Source organism: Catharus ustulatus, chromosome 18, assembly GCF_009819885.2.
Source record: "Catharus ustulatus isolate bCatUst1 chromosome 18, bCatUst1.pri.v2, whole genome shotgun sequence".
Lineage (NCBI taxonomy): Eukaryota > Metazoa > Chordata > Aves > Passeriformes > Turdidae > Catharus > Catharus ustulatus.
Genome location: NC_046238.1, coordinates 1865835 through 1884975, shown reverse-complemented (window position 1 = coordinate 1884975; position 19141 = coordinate 1865835). Strand labels below are relative to the sequence as shown.

The window sequence follows — 19141 nt, the reverse complement described above, 5'->3', positions numbered from 1 at the left end:
GATGCCAAAAAGGAGACAGATAAGAAAACCAGTGCAGAACAGCAAAAGCAGAGTAACAGAACTGACTGGAAAAACTGCTGAGAGTGCCCCATTTTGTGGTGGAAGCCCATCCCAAAGCTCCAGACACAGAAATGCAGGAGCTGAAACTAAAAAGCAAATCTGCTGGGGCAAGATGGGCTGTGCAGAGAACAAACCCAACCCTCCTCCCCTCTGCTGCCCAACCCCCTGTCTGGCAGCCAGGCATGCTGCAATATTCACCCTGTGCTGCCACATCCACCTGGGATGGGATCCAGGCAATTTTAACCATGGTGCAAGTGCAGACAGCCTGTTCCAGGGCAAAGCTCCTTCCCTCCCCACTTCCAGACCCCATTTCTCTCTTCCCTGCACACACTACACTCCATCCTTCCCACTTCAGCTTACATTAAACACGGACTTAAACGCTGGAACTGCTACGCAGTTCTAATCTCAGTTGAATAAACACACACCAGCAAGTTTAAATCAAAAAACCCCACGCAATTCCTTGCTGACAATGATACTGTAAGCATATGGGAATTTCAGCCACGCTCCCCAGTGCATTAAGCAGCACATTAACAACCCTGGCTATAACAACACATCACTGAGGCCACTGGCTGCTCCCTAAAGCCAACCTAAAGTCCAGGCTACCCAGGCAAACAAGGCTTTTAAAATGCAAGGCAGATTACAAAGCACCTGCAAGATTTATTTATATATTTTGCACAGAACACGCTGCTCTTTTGATTTTCAATCCCTTCAGTTCATGTTGCTAAAGAGACAGGTCCTCTGATGTCTTGGGCACGTTCATGAAAGCGAGGGGAGTCATCTCCTCCAGATCCTTTTGTTGAACAAATTACTCAGCTCAGGAGTGACATTTTTGGTTATTTACATCCTGAATAAAAGAAGGGAAATTCATTTTCTGGAGTTCCTAAGATAAGTTCTTTGAGGCAGATTGTACCACTAAACATTTTCTCCTTTCGCACGTTCCCAATTTTCAAAGGCGACAAAACATCTTTGCCTTCTAAATTATTCCTTTTCTTTCATGATCCTCTAATGATTCAGGAGTCTAAACTTCACACGAGGATCTTTGAAGAGCACCAACTGCCAGCATAAAAGCTGAACTATTATGACAAACTGCACAATTTAATGCCTCCCTTGGAAGACACGTGCAAAGGAACAGAATTACCCTAGGGAACCAAAACGAAGCCTGCAAATAAATTAAATGACCTGTAAACCAAGGTACTCAAAAATATATGAGATGCTATGCAACTGTGCCATAAAATACCACTAAAGGAGGGAGTCTTTTGGGAGCAGAGCTGTTTTAAACTAACCCATTTCACTCCTACTTTTCTCTGCAGTTGTTCCACAAACCCAGCACACCCCTGGATGGGAATGGAGGTAACTCTACCTCAGTCACTTTGGATGGTCTGTCAAATACCAGCCCTGAACCCTCCCCTAGGCCTTCCCCCCAACATCCTCCAGGTAATTACCAGCAGATAGAGTCAATTTTCAGCCCAGGTTAATAACTGAATTCCAGCTATTTGTTCCTGCACATTGGTGCTGCTTTCATTTCTCCCCAGGAGCACTGATGAGAAGTTCTGGCTCGCTGGTGGCCCAGAGAAAGGAGCTGCTCATTAGCTCACAGTCAGACAGACAGGTCCAAGTAGCAGCCATTAATTGGCTATGTTCTGCTTTTCTTGTCTAGGTAATTAATAGCTTCTAGACAGAAAGTCAAAGTCTCTCTAGAGGCACCAAAAATCCCAATGTTTGCATACAATGAGGACAATTTGCAGTGAGGGAAGGGGAGCAGGAAAACATCACCTTCACCTCCTCCTTGTCAAATACCCTGTACACAAACCACAGCCCACTCCAGCTAGAGACCTGGACTGCAGCAAACCTGCTCTGAATCCACAAAAGTCTCATCCTGGAAAGAAGGAAAAGCTTGCACAGCTCCAGCTCCCTCCAGCTTCACTCCAAGGCAAACGGCACTTTGCAGGAGCCAGGCTTTGGGTTATGTTTCTAGAGACAGGCTTACAAAACAGATGGGGATTCCTGATGTGTTTAATAACTGAACTCAAGCAAGTGGGCAAACGGGATTTCAGTGCTTCCCTGCCAAGCTCAGTCCTGCTGACAACAAGCTGTCCAAAGCTGTCAGTCACTCCCCAGCAGACCAGGAGCGCTGCCTTGTTCATCAGGACACTTCTCCAAGTGCAGCCTGCTCAGACCCTTTATCATTTGCCTTTTCTGGGCTTGGGGCAGGGGTTTGCAGCCTGTCATTTACAGTTTCTGGGAGCCTGAGGACTAGTTTGCAGTAATTCATGCTGCACAGATATCTCCAAGGGTCTGCTCTTCCATAGAAAAGCAATGAGTGCTGGGGTCAGAAACTCTGCTCTCCCTGCCCTGTGACATGGGAGGCAGGGAAGAATTCTGCCTTGTTTGCAGGCAAAATGCCCTGGGCTATTAGTCCATCCTGTTTAGCAATTGCTGAACTCAAAGCTATTGAGTAATAATAATTAATAACTACTTTTAAAACCCCCTGAGCTGCCAATGTCAAGCTATTTCTAAAATGAGTCACTGGCCCAATTTGCTGCTGCAGACACAAGCAGGTACCTCCTGTCCCTCTCCACCTGTCCTGGGGCCAAGGTTTCCAAGGGCTCCTCGCCCTCCAACCTTTCAGACATGCAACAGAAACAGAAGAAAAGCAGGAGGGAAATGTGTGACACAAAGCAATCCTGCTCATCTGGGCAGCACAGCAGCTCCATCTCCGAGTCACTGAGCTCAGACCAAGCTGCTCTGGACAAGAGCACTGGGAATGCCAGCAGAGGAGAGTCAGTCTCAAGGTCAAATTCTGCTTTTGTGGAGCTGTAGAAACAAATTACAGCATCATAATCTTTCCATCTGGGAGGTACTTAAGGATGCTTCCCAGTACTTTCATGCATTGAGCTAATAACCTTGATGAGGGCCTCAGATTTGAACGAAGATGAAGGCTGGTCACGCACAGCAAGAAAAGACATGGCATCCAAAATTGTCTCTGCTGAGGCAGTGAGTTTCCCATGGTATCAAGTTGGAACAGGGCAGCTTACACAGGGATAACTAAGACGATTATTGTCCCCAAATCTCCATGACTTGTGCTTGGGCAGTTGAGCTGCTCATGAGACAATTGCCTTTAACAGCCCTGTACTTTACTGGGAGTAGCCAGTGATGGTGGATTTCACTGAAAATAGCTGTGGTGCCTGTGAGGGATCTGTACCATAGCACACAGTCCTTCCCACCGCTCCTACAAAGCCCCTGAGCCCACCCAGGGAACACAAACCCAACTAAAAAAAAAAAGAAAAAATGAAGCCAAATGCTTTTTACATAGCCAAGAGGCCATCACAGCAGCCCAGGTGTAAAGCAGCCACATCAGGGGTTACTCCTGCACAGCTGGGCTCTGTGTGTGTGCTCCTGGGGCTCTCTGCCATGGGAAAATCCTTATTTGTCCATCCTTGGAGCTGCAATTCCAAAAGAACTCACACCAGTGGGTACTGATTACAGCTATGCAGGCACACACATGCCACTTCAAACTGGAAAGACAGCAACTTTCTGTATTTGGGGTAACTCTTCAGCTTTTAAGTTGCACAGGAATTTTGATGGATGAGCACAGCACACATACACATCATGAAGCTCTGCTGCACGCTTTACCCAGGAAATTCAGTCTGCTTTAACACAAAACACTTGACCACAATTTCAGCCAATGGAAGAAGTGCCTGCCCTTCAAAAGGAGCAGTGTCATCCTCCCAGCAGTTGGGAAATAGCAGGTTTCCCACACAGCCCCTGCCAGGCTCTCCCAGCAGCAGCTCCACACAGCTCAGGGGTGCTGCCTTGCAGGACAGAGGTGACCCAGGTGGAAAATTGTGGCTGACTTAGGCAGGCAGGATAGGGAGCTCCTCAGTCCTCCTCCCACAGCTCTGGTTTAAGGGGTGTGGAATGACTTAATTATGCCCCTCAAGGCAGGAAGAAGTCGCTTGTCTTTAAATACTCAAACTTTTATTGAGTTAACAAGTTTTAACAAGGTCAAGGCTTGAACAGTAAACTCTTACCCAAGGGGACTTCGCTGCTTCCCCTCTCACAATTCATTAGTGTCCCCCATAGTTTATTCCTTACCCCTGGGTTAAAGTGATAAACTTTAGAGAGAAAGAAAAATCAAGAAAATATTTGAGCAGTTAGGGTAAATAAACCTTAATTTTCTTCATCCTATCCCAGTGTCCCAGAGAAGCACCTGGCACAACACCCACACACATCCCCTTGGAGGGGGCCAGGCAGGGCAGCCTCAACTGTCACCTCCTGCCCAGCACAGGGGTAAAGCTCTGGGAAACCCCCTCTGCTCGAATCACTGTGGTCTCTGCACTGCAAACAGCTGCACAACAGCTGGCTGGGACCTGAACAATGGGCTCAGGCCACCAGAGCCAGCCCCTGCTCCCTCTGTTTCCTGGCTGCAGAGGAGTAGGAAATCTCCAGAAACAAACACAAATCTTGCAGACAGATGCTAGAGGTAAAGAAATGAATGCTGAACTGTTTAACAACATGGAAAGAGAAATATTAATTGCAGCCTTCCACAAAACCACCTCCCTGCTCCCCAGCCTGAGCCTGGAGAACGCTTCCCAGTTTTGTTTTTACATCAGCCACCCACAGGGCAGGACCATTCCCACATCCCCCATGTGCTCATTTGCATCATCAGCCTCACCACAATATTTCCAAGTCCTACAAGCTCAGGCTGCCAAGGAAAAGGACAGCATTACCATTCAAACACACACCAGTCACCACATCATTTAACCATGTGAGCAGAACCTACTAGGCAGGATGGGGACAGAGGAAAATTCAGCCCTTGTCAAATTTTACCTAATTCCTACAGCCCTGTGAGAAGGGCAGAGCATCAGGGATGTACCTTGCTCAACCTGCACTTGAAGTTCCACTCATTGTCCGCTTGAGGATCCCTGAGCAGCACTCACTGACCTGAACAGAAGTGCCATCAATCAGACATGAAGCAGTTTTAATTTCTCCGAGCAGGAGTTTGCACTGGTTTGACTGAATTTGCTTTTAAATCAGGTCTGCTTAAACTGGAGCTGGTTTCCTGCTGCGATTCAGAGATCCCATTACACAGCTCATCCCAGATGCCAGCTCTGTGCAGCTTAAGCAAATGGAAAGTTGAGCAGTTCATGGAAAAAAAAATGCTTTTATACACAGACAAAGAAGTCAGATTTTTAAAAGCCTGTCTTTTATAATCTTGTGTACAGAATTTACCTCTAAGTTTGGTACTTGGTGAAATAAAGGTAAGGACAGGTTGGATGGGGGGTTGAGCAATCTGATCTAGTGGAAGGTATGGGGGGCAAGAACTAGATGATGTTTAAGGTCCTTTCAAACCCCACCCATTCTAAGATTCTAGTAGAACTCAGAGAGCACATTTCTGGGCACAGCAGAATGCAGAGAGCTCTGTCAGAGCTGCCCCAAGGACAGTGTCCACACACACCAGGTAAAAGCAAGGGAGCAGATTGCACTTCTGTGCCTTAAACACACCAAGAACTACCTGTTAACAACACACTTAATACTTCAACACATGAAATATAATTTCTGTCAACTAAATCAGCGTTACAGGTCTACAGCCTATTTTATTAGCTAGATGCTAATGGAGCTACAATACATCAGGTCCCATTTTAAAAGTTGCAAATACTTTATAAAGACTTAATCATTAAACAGGTGTTTGAATAAATGGCTCAATCAATCATTATAAACCCTAACTCCAAGCAAGCTACTGGACTCTCCAGCTGAGATTCCCACACCTACGTACAGGACCCCATCATGTTACAGACCTGAAGAACAGAAGATGCTATCCATCATTTCTTAACTATTTGTTCATAGGCTTTAATGTAAATATAGACCACATATTGCCACATTCCATGTAGGTGATGTTAAAAATACAGATGAGACATTGAAGAGCACTAAAAAGTGGTCCTTTGGGATAGCACTGGAGAATATTTAATAAAGGCAAAAGCTGCAGGCTAATTTCCCCTGGGAGTTGCCATTTAGAGGCTGTCACAGTGAGAATCCATCACAGACAGCACTGATTCACCCACATCAGAGAGAAAAAACCCTCTTCCTTCCCCACTGCCAGGCACCAGGATATCACCTTTGGTAAAGGAAGGAGCACCTCTTCCAGGGCACTGCCACCCACCCACCGACCTCTCTGGGTATCCAGCAGTGGGATGAGCAGAGCTCTTCCCCAGTGCCACAGCATCCCTCAGAGCTCCCACCCCAGCCTCAGAAGGGCTGTGATCAAGCCCTTCTGTTTGATCCTCCTGTAATTCATGCCAGGTAACCTTTGTAGATGCTGTTTAGGAACCCCAAAGAGCAAGAGATTCAGTTTAACACTGACACATTAAAGTCACTCACACCCTGCAGCACCACTGTTCTCTCTGGCACACCAACCCAAAGGTTAGTTATCAGCAGGTATTCAAATTTCAAAGTAGAACAGTTAAACTTTAAACCATTTGAAGTCTGTACCAGACCCCTGTGTGCTAAGTAGAGAAGGGAAAGGCATCCTGTCCAATGGTTTAAAAAGATTTCAGGTCACTGTCCCTTATGCAATGAGAGTTACTCAGCTGGATAAGATCAGCCATTAAGCAGGATTACAAATGTATCTTCCCTCAGTGGTGTGATCTTCTACTAATAATTGTATCATGAAAAATAACACAGAAAATGTTTAAAGAATTGCCCTTTGAGTCACTAGCAAGGCACAAAATGCTCGCATGGCAGAAGGCAAAATCTTGTCTTTTAACTGCAAGGATGCAAAGCACTGAGGTGGGCACAGAAAAACACCACAGCCCTGGTGTCAACACCAGCAGGAGGAAACTCTGGCAGTGCTGGGACCCTGCAAATCAAACCAGTGGGGCTCAGCTGGGAGGGAAGATGTGAAGCATCACCAGATGCATCACCCCAAGAATTTGATGTGGCACCTCTCTATAACTTACACCTGGGCAGTGCCTCCCTGCCCCAGGAGAGTAAAAATAAATACAGACAATCTAAGTCATCCCTTGAGAGAATGAAGGCCATTTTTACAGGCTCACTCCCAGTCAGTCACACAGTGCAGAGCAGAGGCAGCTGCAGGATCAGTGCTGGCCAACACTGCCCTACAGCCCCAGGGTGGGTACACCCCACTGCCCATCACCTCCATCTCATCCCACTCATCACTGCACCAAGGAACACTGGGCTACTCCAGCAATGACATCATTGGCAGATTTGATTACAGTGCTGATTACATCATCACCCACAAGAGATTATGCAGCTTTCCAAATGGCACCAGCAGCTCCTAAATAGCTTAGGTGGAGGAAGCCACGAAGGACACATAAATTTCAGAAGTTTCAGGTTGTAAGTTTTAATGGAAGAACTTTCAACACTATCTTTTGGAAATATCCATGCATGGACAAAGTATTTTCACATGCTGTTGCTCATGTCAGTGAGCCAGCACATGCTTAGGAGAGTATTTTGGTTCCTGGAAAAGTCACACACACGGAGAGGGAAGGACTCTGTGCGTAACCAGGAGAACGTCACCGCCGCTCGTGGGGCAACAGAAACCCCAGATTTGCCAAGAGCACCATAAGGAATGTGTGCACTGAACCATCTCCCTCCAGGGTGGGAAAAATCCTTCTAAAAGCCTCTTTAAACGACTTTGAGCAGAAGATAACGAAGTTTAATAGCAGGAACTCGAATGAGAAGCAAGCGCCCGTTACAGAATCTGGCACTGCGAGCGCAGGAGCGTGAGAAGGACAGCGTTGTGCTGTCCCCATGCCACACACCAGCATTAGCTCTGTCACGGGGTGCTGCTGCTTGCTCAGCCTTCCCTCCTCTGCGTGGACTATTTGCAGAAACAGCATTAAAGCAACCATCAAGCAGATGCTTAAAAAATGCAGAATGACGTTCAAATGACATCTATCCATAAATCAGCCCAAACCACAAACATCTGAAGAAGATTTTCACTTAATCCAATTTACTGTAATCTCTCTCTTTAGTTAAAATGACAGAAATGTCAAAATGGGACTTTACTCCTCTGTCAAAGCATCTCATGGTGAAAAAAGAAAATAAGCAGGCTCTCGCACGCAGCACCACTTATTAGGTTAGAAATGTCAAAACTGTACTTTGATTCTCACTATTAGCAGTCACATCCACATGCTGTGCCCTTCTGTTTCACTTCATTTCCCCCAAAAGTGAGCACAGAGCATATGCTCCACGCCAAGCATCATCCAGGCAAAACCACAAGTTTCCCATTTTTGCTCCTGCTGACCCTCGTGCTCATCCCTGTCTGGGAGCACGCACATCCTCTCAGATCACACACAAACAATCTTATTTGCCATCAAAGCTCTCAGGAGGACTGTGTTCCAGAAAAATAAAGCTATGCTCCAAGCCTGCTCAACAGCCCAACCTCAAATTGCTTTCCCCCATCTCCCCACACTAATTAGCAAATGGGGTAATTGACTCTCTGCCTGGGAGTTCAGTGTGTGTGTGTCCACAGACATATTTCCAAGTGTGAGAGTGCACATAGTTTTCCCCAGTGGTCACAAAATTTAAGCCATTATCCAAGAGTCCAGCAAAGTGAAAGAAAAATACCTACTGTCAGAAGTGGGGTCTTCATGCATTATTTAACAAGAACTCTGTTGGCAAAACTGGTGTTGTTTTTATATAAAAGCTAATAGAAATTGTACCTCCAGGTGTCAAAACACTGATGGTAATTCCTGCTGCCTCAGACATCTTGATGTTTCAATTTTAGCAGTATGAGGAGCCTGCAGGGAATCCAAGAGGGTAAAGTGCTTGTACTCAAAGAGAAGCAGAGAGAAGGAGAGCCTTTTTATTTCTTTATAAAGGGCTCAGGGGAACAGTTCTACTCACTGGAATTATCAGATCTGGTTCCCCTGCTCCTTCCCTTCCTTGAAAGAGGAAAGAGCAAGATAGGCTAACAAGGAGTGATTGTATTGTGTCGACAGGGGAAAAAAAATCCATGAGGCTGCTAAGGAGAAGCAAAAGACAAAGAATTGGTGAACAGAAGATATCACTGGGGTGCAGCAGCACAAGAGCAGCTGGAAGTAACAGGATGCTTCAGTGATCTCCAGGGAACAGACAAGCTGCAATGGAAGAGCAATTTTAATACAGGTTGGATTTTATAAAGTTTGTGCCTAAAAGCACAGTGACATGTAGGAGCTCTCCCTAAGTTCCACCTGTACTTCTTCAGCCCACCACATCTCCACAGAGCAATGACAGGGCTGTGAAACCATAAGAGACACATCAAGAGTCCTCCCCCTGACCAGAATGCACAGCCAACTCCAGCCAAAATCAGAGCCACAGCAAAGGCACCAGGCAGTAAATAAGCTCTGACACTCCAATAATCAATTACGGCACCCATTAAACATTGGTTTCAGGCCAATGCTGCACCTGAAAACCACAGGTAATACAGGCTACTGTCCCCAGGTGCCCCAAGGGAAGCTGTGGGGAGGAGGGTACAGCTCTCCAATTCCACCCTCCTGGGCTCAGTGTGCAGGAAAGCCCCAGGGATCACCTCATGGTCTGGGCAGTCCTGTTTCCGTATCACTTCCACCATGGGATGGTGGGGATGGGGGACAGGCAAGAAAAAAAACAATAGCTGAGGAATCCACACACAGCTCAGCACAGAGCTCAAGGGAAAAGAAAAACAGCTTCTCCAGGCAGCCACTCAGCCAGGGACACAAAGGTCTTGGAGAGATCCTTCACTGGGTCACGAACTTTGCAACCCCATTGCAAAAACAGCGCTGAGGAAATTCCCGAGGAAAAGTAAATGGACACAAGAGCAAGCTCAGACAAGGAATTCCAGGACTGCTGCTGATCCCATTTCACCAAAGCACATGCCCAGTCTCCTTCCACCAAACAGCACCACCACCACCCCATGGAGCTGCACCCAAAGCACCCCAGACCCTGCTGTGCCTTGTGCTGGACACAGCAAAGACCAGGACATGACCAGAGCCCTCCCGGCCACCCAGAGCTGATCCTACAGGGATTCCCCAGGGATCTGCCCCAGGCCCCCTCCCCAGAGTCTGCCCAGTATCACTTACAGCTGACAAACATCTCAGGGCTGGGTGGCCATCGCTCCCACCCGCTCCCACAGAGTCATCTGTTGCCTTCCCGCTGCTCCAGCCATGGCTCACAGTGCTGGTATAAACTTTAAGAGGCAATGACCTCATCGGAGCTGGGAAGAGGGAGGCGGGGAAATTGGCTACTTGCCACCTTCTCATTTTTCACATAAGAAAAATAATTTATGAGTGAAAGCCCGTTTTATTCATCTAAAAGAAAAAAAAATAATTCCTGCTAAAAGCAGCGGGCCAGCCTTGGAGTGCATCACTCATACAGCAGCTCCTGGAGCAGCACCCACCTGAGTGATGCAGAGTGGGACCCCCAGCTCTCCATGTACCCCCTGCTCCAAGGAATAACCCCCCAGGCACCTCAGTGACCCACCAAGCCCCCAGAACACATCAGGCTGTGGTGCAAGCATCCCTCCCATCCCCGGTAAAGCTGGCTTCTGTTAAGGCACAGGGAGGGACTTGCAGCTCGAATTTGTAACTCCTCCAGAAGGGCAATTAAGCAGCCAAACTGTAGCTGCAACTGGGATTTCAGCTCAGCTCTCTGTGATGAGGCCAGACAGGGCTCTGCAGCCCTAACTCCAAGGCATGTCATTAATTCTGCCCAGACATGTATCACACCCCATTTGAGAACGCACACGGAGCGTGTGTGCGGTGCTCTGCAGACGCAGGACACACAGATCCTGCACACTCACACATTTTATATACTCGTATTACTTATGTTACAGATTCACACACACATTACTCATAGCTCCTACGAACAGAACATACAGTTCATCTTGGCATGAATCCCAGAGAAAGGGAAAAAAAAACCCCAAAAAACCCCTGCAGTAAATCCAACTTGCATTGAATCCAACAGCATCTGTGGTAGGAGTTAGAGCAGTATTATGGATCATTAAATGATTGAATTATTTTGTGTAACACACCCATGCATCTCTGATAACACCAGGCAAACCTGCTGTTTCAAGGGACATTTCCCCACTGAAAGCATGCCACCACTCTCCCATAACTTTTTGCCCATAACTGTGGAAAAAGCAGTTGATTTCTGCAGAGTGCATTCAACAAGCTGTTGTATATCCTGAGGCACCCTTGTGTTTGAGACAGAGCCCAAATATTTTCACATGGGACTGCAGGTATCCCTAAGAAGTGCAGGACCTGAGTCACAAGTGCTGGACAACACTGCAATCTACTCTCAAGAGCAGGATATTTCATCTGTACACACCATACAACATTGGCAAGAGGGCAGATTAGCATGGATTGAGAAGGTAACTCCTTCATAGGATGCTGAGGCACGAAAGAAAACTTAAAAATCACAGCACACTGCAGCTTCTATACACCTTTGTAACCTCCACAGCAAGTTTGCAGCATATCAAAGCATTCTTCATCTCCCCCAGAAACGAGCTTAGTTCACTCTTTGGAGCTTTACACCCAGTGTTGAAGAGATTTAAAAAGTCACAGTTTCAAGATGCTCATTTTCTGAAGATCTGAGCACGATGAGGACCAGCACAGCCCTCCCATCCCATCTGCAGCATCCCTCTCCCTGCGGCCACTTCCCAGCTAAAACCCCATCCCACCATCCCTCCTGGAATCCCCACCACACCACAAGTGCCTTCCCCAGGATTACAGGACCACAACCCTCAGAACCAGCAAAACCACCCGTTCTCCACGTTGTGCAGGAGAGTTCACCAGCAGGAAGTCCCTGTGTGCCCCAGAACAGCAGCTGCAAACTCCCGCTGGCCTGAGCGGAGTCCAAACACACCGAGCGCTGCTTTCCAGGCAAACCCCAATTACAGCATCATCTGCTGACTGCTCCCAGGATGAACAAACCCACATTAATTACAGGCTAAACTTTACAATCCACCTCTCAAAGGCATGAAACATCAGCAAAACTGCTTTGATCCCACTGACAAATCCCCTCTCCAGCCGACGGAGCAACGCGTGAGACCAAGACGTCCGAGGGAAAAAAAAAAAAATTCCAAACTTTTTCTCTGCTTTTTCCTCGTTGCTCCCCTCCCCCTAAAATGACATGCTCCCTGCCAAGGAGGGCTGGAGGGATAAAATCACCTCAGAAAGCAGCAGGGGCTCACAGAACCTCGCACTTCACCTCCGCCGGCAAGCAGCCGGGCAGCCGCAGGAGTGTGTGCTCAGCCTCCAGCATCAAACACTGTTTCTGTGTCGCCGGGCCAAGTCCCAGTTTTTCAAAAGCAACTTCTTTCTGCTGTGGCCTAGTTTAGTTCTCCACACAAAACACCACCAAAACAAAAGCCTCCCAGCCAGCCGGGGGAGGGAAGTGGGGGGTACTTACCTAGCAGCATCCCCACATCACCTCCTGCATCTTTAGCAGCCACCCTCTTAACTTCAAAATAAATAAATAAAGCGAGGCCACACAGCCTTAAAACCAATCTGGAAATGAAATGGAAAGCCTGTAATTATTTCTCAATGCTCCTGCCAGTCTCAGCCTATAAACACAGTGGATTACATAAGTCCACCCCTCCTGTTTTGAAGCCAAAAGTATGAGCTTTTCCTCCAGCTCTGGCAGCAAGTAATAATTCCTCGTCGGCATGGCAACGCTGGCTGGCTTCCAGCAGACAATGGGCGAGTTGAAATACTGCTACGGCCTTTTTATAGCTTAGCTCTGAAAAACCTCTAAAATATTAGCTATCTGATGGCTAACCCAACTTGACAACCTCTCCTCCTTTAACCATTTCTTTCCTGCACCGCCAGCAGGCAGTGCCCAGATGAACGGTCCAGGAGCAGGGGATGCTCCTCTTCCCAGGGACAGCACGCAGGAACCGTTTCCCATCCACTGGATTTGTTGATTTGTCACAGACACAGCATCTGCACTAAGTGCCACAAGTCCATCTGGGCTTTTCTGGGTTGGTTTCAGTCTGTTACTCAGCAGGTATGTTTGCTCTGCTCGCTGGCTCCACTGAGTTGTGTGAGAGGTTCTCCTCCAGCTTGCCTGGCCTGAGAGAAAACAGACCACAAAACAACACTTGGTGCATGTGGCTCTGTCACTGCCCTCCTGGGCAAGCTGGGAGCAGGCTGGTGGGGCTCTGGGTGTGATATGCAGAGCTGCAGGGAAGCATCAGATGCTGGGAGAATTCATGTGTCCTTTTGGGACAGCAATGCAGGGATGTCCTGGAGAACCAGTTGCACTCCAGATGCCCTGTGCCCCCCTGGCAGTGTAGGGTAACCTAACCACACAACTGGGGCTTATTCTGAAGCTGAATGAGTTAAAAGCAGTAACACATCCCAGCAAGACTGAGAAACAGCAGCAAAACTCAAACAGAAGAGGAAAAGGCACTCAAGCCATCATTAATGTCAGTGGTGTAGGAAGACTGATGAAGTTTAGGAGCCTTATGATGGTGTTTCAACCAAATCCTTCTGAAATGAGCAGCTAAAACACAAACACACCGCAGTCCCCAAGATCATGTGAAGTTAATATTTACCCTGACTACACACACACACTCTGTCCAGGGTGACCCCACCATCTCCACACCCTGATCACCTGGAGGGCAGCAGGTCCCAGCTGCATTTACACCTCTAAGCATGAGCTCAGTGAGTGCCACTGCTGTGTGCTGGCTCACTGCAGCCCCAAGGAAAACTCATCCCAAGGGCTGGGAGATCCTCTGCAATTTGTTGAATTTTGCAAGTTAGCAAATAAACCAAGAAAACAATAGAAATTAAAGGGAAAACTGAAAAACAGCAGAGCCAAGGCCACCACAAAAGACACAGCTCCATTCTCGATGCTCAGTTCCCAAAACAGTGCTGCCAGTGTTCACAATCCAGCTCAGTTTCTGGCCAGAACGCTGGGAAAGCCAAAGGCTCCTGCTCTGCACTGGTGGCTCTCCATGGCCAGCCCTCTGCACACAGCAGCCCACTGCCCCCGTGATCTCCAGGAAAGACTTGAATGCACGACCCCTGGGAGTCTTTAACACTCAAAACCAGAAGGCAAACCAAAAAAGAACATTTCTCCCTAAATCTCATTAAGTTGCAGAGCATGATTATGATTTTTCGAATGTGTAGAGGTGATAACACTGCTCGGAGCTCTAGTTCAATTAATTATTTTATGGGAATAAACATACCAGGAGAGACTAAATGCAAACCATAAAGGTTCCTTGGAACACCAGGCTCACAGCTGCTCAGCCTTTGATACAAGGCTACAATTCCTAATGCCACAGAAGAGCCTAATTCCCACAGTAAAGAAAAAAAAAAAAAAAGAGTCAAGCAATCATCTTAGGATGCAGCACACCCTGGCAGATGCTGGTTCCTACACCAAAGTGTGCAAGATGGCCAAGAGCAGCAGCTGTTGCTGCTGATAATTAATTACTACACAGAGCCAAGCAGAGCCACACACGAGGGGGGAAAATAAACCAGACCTGTCATGGAGCATCCACCTGAATCCCATGAGCTCAGGATGGGCTGAAGTTAAGAGGTGCCAACCTTAAATCTCAATGTTGTTTTTTCTAATGAGGACTCAGGGTTACATGAGTGGAACACTTAAGTTTTCTGGGTGAGAATAATAATTTAGTCTCTAATGGCAAATTTTCTGGGTTTCACCCCAGTAAGTTACAGGTGAACAAGCAACAGAGAACCCCAAGAACTTCCATGGGGATGGGTGAATGCTTTGGTGAATGCCACAGACACAGCTCTATCTCGTGCTCCTGTATTCCAGCATGAATGTTATCTCAGGATACCTTCCTGAGCAGGCTGCATTTGATCCCACTCTCCCACCCCTTCCCCCAAACCTCCATCCCAATTTGCTATTACCAAGATGACATCCAAGAACATGACTACAGAACAGTCTGAAGAAAAACCCCAACTACTAGGGAAAACCAAAGCTATTTCCTCCTGTGTGTCACACACCATGTGCCTGCAAAGACAGCTCCTTAAGGTGGGCATCAGGAGTCACAAGGAGGAGAAAATAGTAAAGTCAAGGCTAAAACATCAGGAGAAACCTCACTCCTCTCACACAGACCAACCTCTGCTCTCTGAGTAAGAACACCCAGCCCCACCATGACCCCAGACACACAGAGGGATGATGCAAGATGAGGAATAACAACTACAAAACCCTGCTGAAACTTTAAAATGGCATCACGCTACACATGCTCTTCCAGCTTAAACCCTTAATTAAACACACTATTCTTTATGGTGCTGGAGCTACTCCAACTCCCATTGTTAAATTTAAAATAAAACCCCACAACCCCACAGCATCTGCAAGACATTAGAACATTCAATACAGACTTCTTTATTCAGCTTTAAGACATCATTTAATAATTTTTCCCCCTCAAACCCCAAATCTAAAGATTTAAAGGAAATAACCACCAGCACTTCTTACAGAATGTTATTTGGATTTTTTTGTTTTGTTTTTAATGAACCTTCTGCAATAATATCCTTGACCTTTAACAATTCCAGACCGATTAAGTGTGTGCTTGATCATGTACAGCCTCTGGACACGCTGCACAGCCAGGGCACGTTCAGTGCTGGGTGTCAGGATGAAGCAGACTGCAATTGGAAGTCAGCTCCAAATACAATCCCTTCATGCACAGGCACAAAACAAGAAGGTAGATTTGACCACAGAAAAATCACTGGGAGCACAAGAAAAACACATTAGAAAATCAATTTTGATTACTGCTAATAAAGCTGGAAACACAAGCCAGAACCTTGTTGTTATAACCTCCATTATTCTAAGGTGGGTCTTCACTTCTGCTCTCCCTGGAGAAGGAGCCACTTGCAGCCACTCAGAGCTCCTGTACCACCCTCAGGTGGCTCCCATGGCCTGGAAATCACACCCTCAGCCATGCCAAGGGATCCAGACACGATGACTTTCCTGACAGGACCGGGAGAAGAACTTGGGCTGAACGCCAGCCTCTGCAAAGTCATGGGGAACCTCTATTGACTGCAGGGAGAGCAGGATTACAAGGTGAAATATCACCCATTAGCAGCCTCTGAAAACATGCTGGCAGGCCATGACAAACCTCCAGGCTTCCATAAAGCTCCTACAACTTAAACAACACTGCTGATACTGCTCCTGTAACCAGTTTCACAGCCTCTGAAAGAGTCTGAGGTGTCAGGTGGAAGAGGAGATGACACAAAGATTAGCACAGACTGGGGTACCAGCTCAGGGACTGGTTCCCAGCAGCAAAGAGCCAGCCTACACACCAGAGCCAACTGCACAGCACTGGGATCTCTGCTCAGGTGATAACATCTACCTGGGCCACATTCTCAGGCACTCCTGCCTGCTTGCTCACAGCAACTCTGCTGTGCCAAAACCATGAGAAGGACAGCAAGGTTTGCAGAAAATCCCAGTAAGTTCTCTCCAGCAGTTCCCACAGTTAATTAAGCTGTTCAATCACACATGCTTTAAAGTCCACGAAATTAAAAACAAAACAAAAAATCCTGAAAGAAATACAAAAGCTGGACAATTGGTGGAAGCAGGTTTGTTTGATCAACTCTCCTCCACCTGCCAAGCAATTCTGTGGCCACAGTAAAAAAAAAAAAAAAGAATCCTTCAGGCTCAGTCTGGTGTGCTGATCCTACCCTGCAGCTGCAAGTCTGCTACACCCACAGCTGCATGGCCAGGGCTAAAACCATCCCCCTGCTCCACGAGCCAGAGTCTCCAAAAAATACACCCACCCCAGGAAAAAACACACCCACCCCAGGTACAGCTGCACACTGGGCACACCTGCCTCTACCAGAGAAAAAGTTCTGCAAGGGCCAAGCCACATCCTTCAGAACAGGCTCCAACGTCAGAAAATTCTGTTAACACAGGCAAAACAAAGGAAGCATGTGGCACGCACGTAGGAACCAAAGGATGTTGGATGAGGAGCACAAAGAAGGGAGGAGGTGGAAAAAGAAACTCATTCAAGGATCTGTGCAAAAGCTGGCTTTGCTAGGCAATGCCTCTCCAACTGGATCAAGAAGTCCAGTAGCAGAGTATATCCTACAGACAGCAGAGAAAGGAAAAAAAATATCCAAGAAATCAGAGTAGGGAAATAGCTCACCACATCTTTTAGCAAAGCAAAGTGGAAGGGAATAAAAACCAAATGAAGAATCTGATTCTAAGCCGTGCTTTACTCCAGTAAGAACCTTCTCTGTTTCTTTGAGTTCTGGACCATTCCTTGCCCAAGGCACTGCCTAAGCAATTAAAAAAAATAATTGTACCTCTGAAAGGCACAACAATACAGTGTGCAGAGCCCTGAGGATCTTCCTGACACTTGGGAGAGAGCTGCAGACATGTAAGAGGTCACATGGACAAACATCCTGAAAGCAAAGCAAGAACATGGTGAAGATACTCAGGAGCTAAGTTACAAAACAGAGCAAATCCCTGAAAACCCAACTAGCTCAGTCTGGATGAGGAACCAGGAGGAAAGAGCAGCAGAAACACAAATCACTCTTGTCCAAGCCAAGAATTCCGGTAGAAATTGAAGGACAAGTGTTCAGCCACAAAGTCACAGGGGCTTTGAAACATGGTTGACCCTCTGTAAAGCTTTTTTTTTTAACTCAGGAAAGGGTAAGTTCACAGCCATCCAACCACCACACCAGCCTTCTTACACAGGATTCGACACTTCCTGATTTTCAGTCTGAAACAGAAATATCCTGTCAAGAAAAAAAAAAAGTACAAACAAAAAAAAATCTAAACAAGGGGGCTCTACCCAGGCCATGCAACTCAGCTGCTTCCCAAACACACACCACTGTTATCTGTTTATTCTCAGCTGGAGCTTCCCCTCCACATCCACCTCCTCCCTCCTTTCACTTACAAATTGATGTGCCATTTAAGATCTCCTATCTGCTGGCTCTGCCCACTGCATCCTCAGCATTTAAAATAAGCTGTGACAAGCACGGGGTAAACCCAGGCACTGAGAACACTGCAGAGCTGGGTGGCTCAGGGTACCGCAGACCAGTCATACGCTTCAATATTTTGTCCCCAAGAACTCGGCCAATCCATTTAGCAATGGAGCAGGACTCTAATAATAGACACAAGGATACACAGGAGATAAATGTACACAAGACAAAAATAAATCCCAGCCTTGTTATAATTTTAATACGGGAGCTAAACTGGGAAACGATAAATGAAGACCGTTTCCACAACTGAGTCAAGAGGAAAATTTAACTCCCGACAGCCCAAGAGTGAACACAGACATTCCAAACTGGATGGGAACTTTCAGGAAGTTGGATGAACGTTAATCCTAAAGTAAGTTTTTCATTATTTCAAACTACACCAAAAAACCCAACACTTTAAAGCAGCAGACTTTAAACAACTGTGCATGTTCTCAGTCAGCAAGTTGTGGGGCCACCATCCATCTCAAAAGCTGCTCTCAGCTCTCTGTAAGTGGTTTAACTTCACAGCAGCTCGTTTTAATCTCAGTCAGTGATCTCAAACTGAAGTTCTAATACACTCATACACATCTATAAACTCCTACATACATTTTTGCTTTATGAGTTTTAGCCTGTCTTCACTCTACATGGTTAACCACGCTCCCCCACAGCCCTGCCTTCGCTTTAGAAAACAACCTCTGGTGTTTATGAGATTAACTGTTTCCCCATGGAAATTATCTGAGGGCTAACTCTTCCCTTCCCACAGGAATACCCAGAAGAGCCTCAAAGATTTCACAACCTTAAGCCCTGTGTCATCATGAGTTATATTTTGCATACACAAACATCTTCTGTGTGATCAAACAGGAGGCAGAGCAGGGGCTGTGGGCCAGTGTGACGCTCTGATCTGACCCCTGCCAGATGTCCCCAGCCCAGGGATTCACCCAGCAGCTCTCAGACACTCCCCAAGCCTCCAGACAGGGGAAACCACCACCATCTCCAGCAATCACCACCCTACCTGCCCATCCAGCCCCTCCTATGTGTGACTGTTCACAGCCAGGTGCTCCTCAAAAGGAGCTCCAGCTCTGCATGGCAGAGGATTTGTGATTTACCAGCCCTGCCCGTGGCTTCAAAGCTCATTAAAAAGTCTGAGCATCCTTCTTCAGGTGACTCCAGAC

The 19141-nt window shown here is 46.9% G+C and overlaps 1 protein-coding gene across 12 annotated transcripts in view; it reads right to left on the bottom strand.

Annotated features, from left to right (window-relative positions):
* The window catches only part of NCOR2 (nuclear receptor corepressor 2), a 222099-nt gene that overhangs the window by 159822 nt on the left and 43136 nt on the right, over window positions 1-19141 (bottom strand). Inside the window, exon 1 of one of the 12 annotated variants that reach the window (XM_033075714.2) lies at window positions 12451-12575. The exons of the other annotated variants lie outside the window; for them this stretch is intronic. The gene's annotated coding sequence lies outside the window, so the exon portion shown is untranslated. Of the gene's footprint in view, window positions 1-12450; window positions 12576-19141 lie in introns of those variants that run through there. 12 annotated transcript variants of the gene reach the window in all.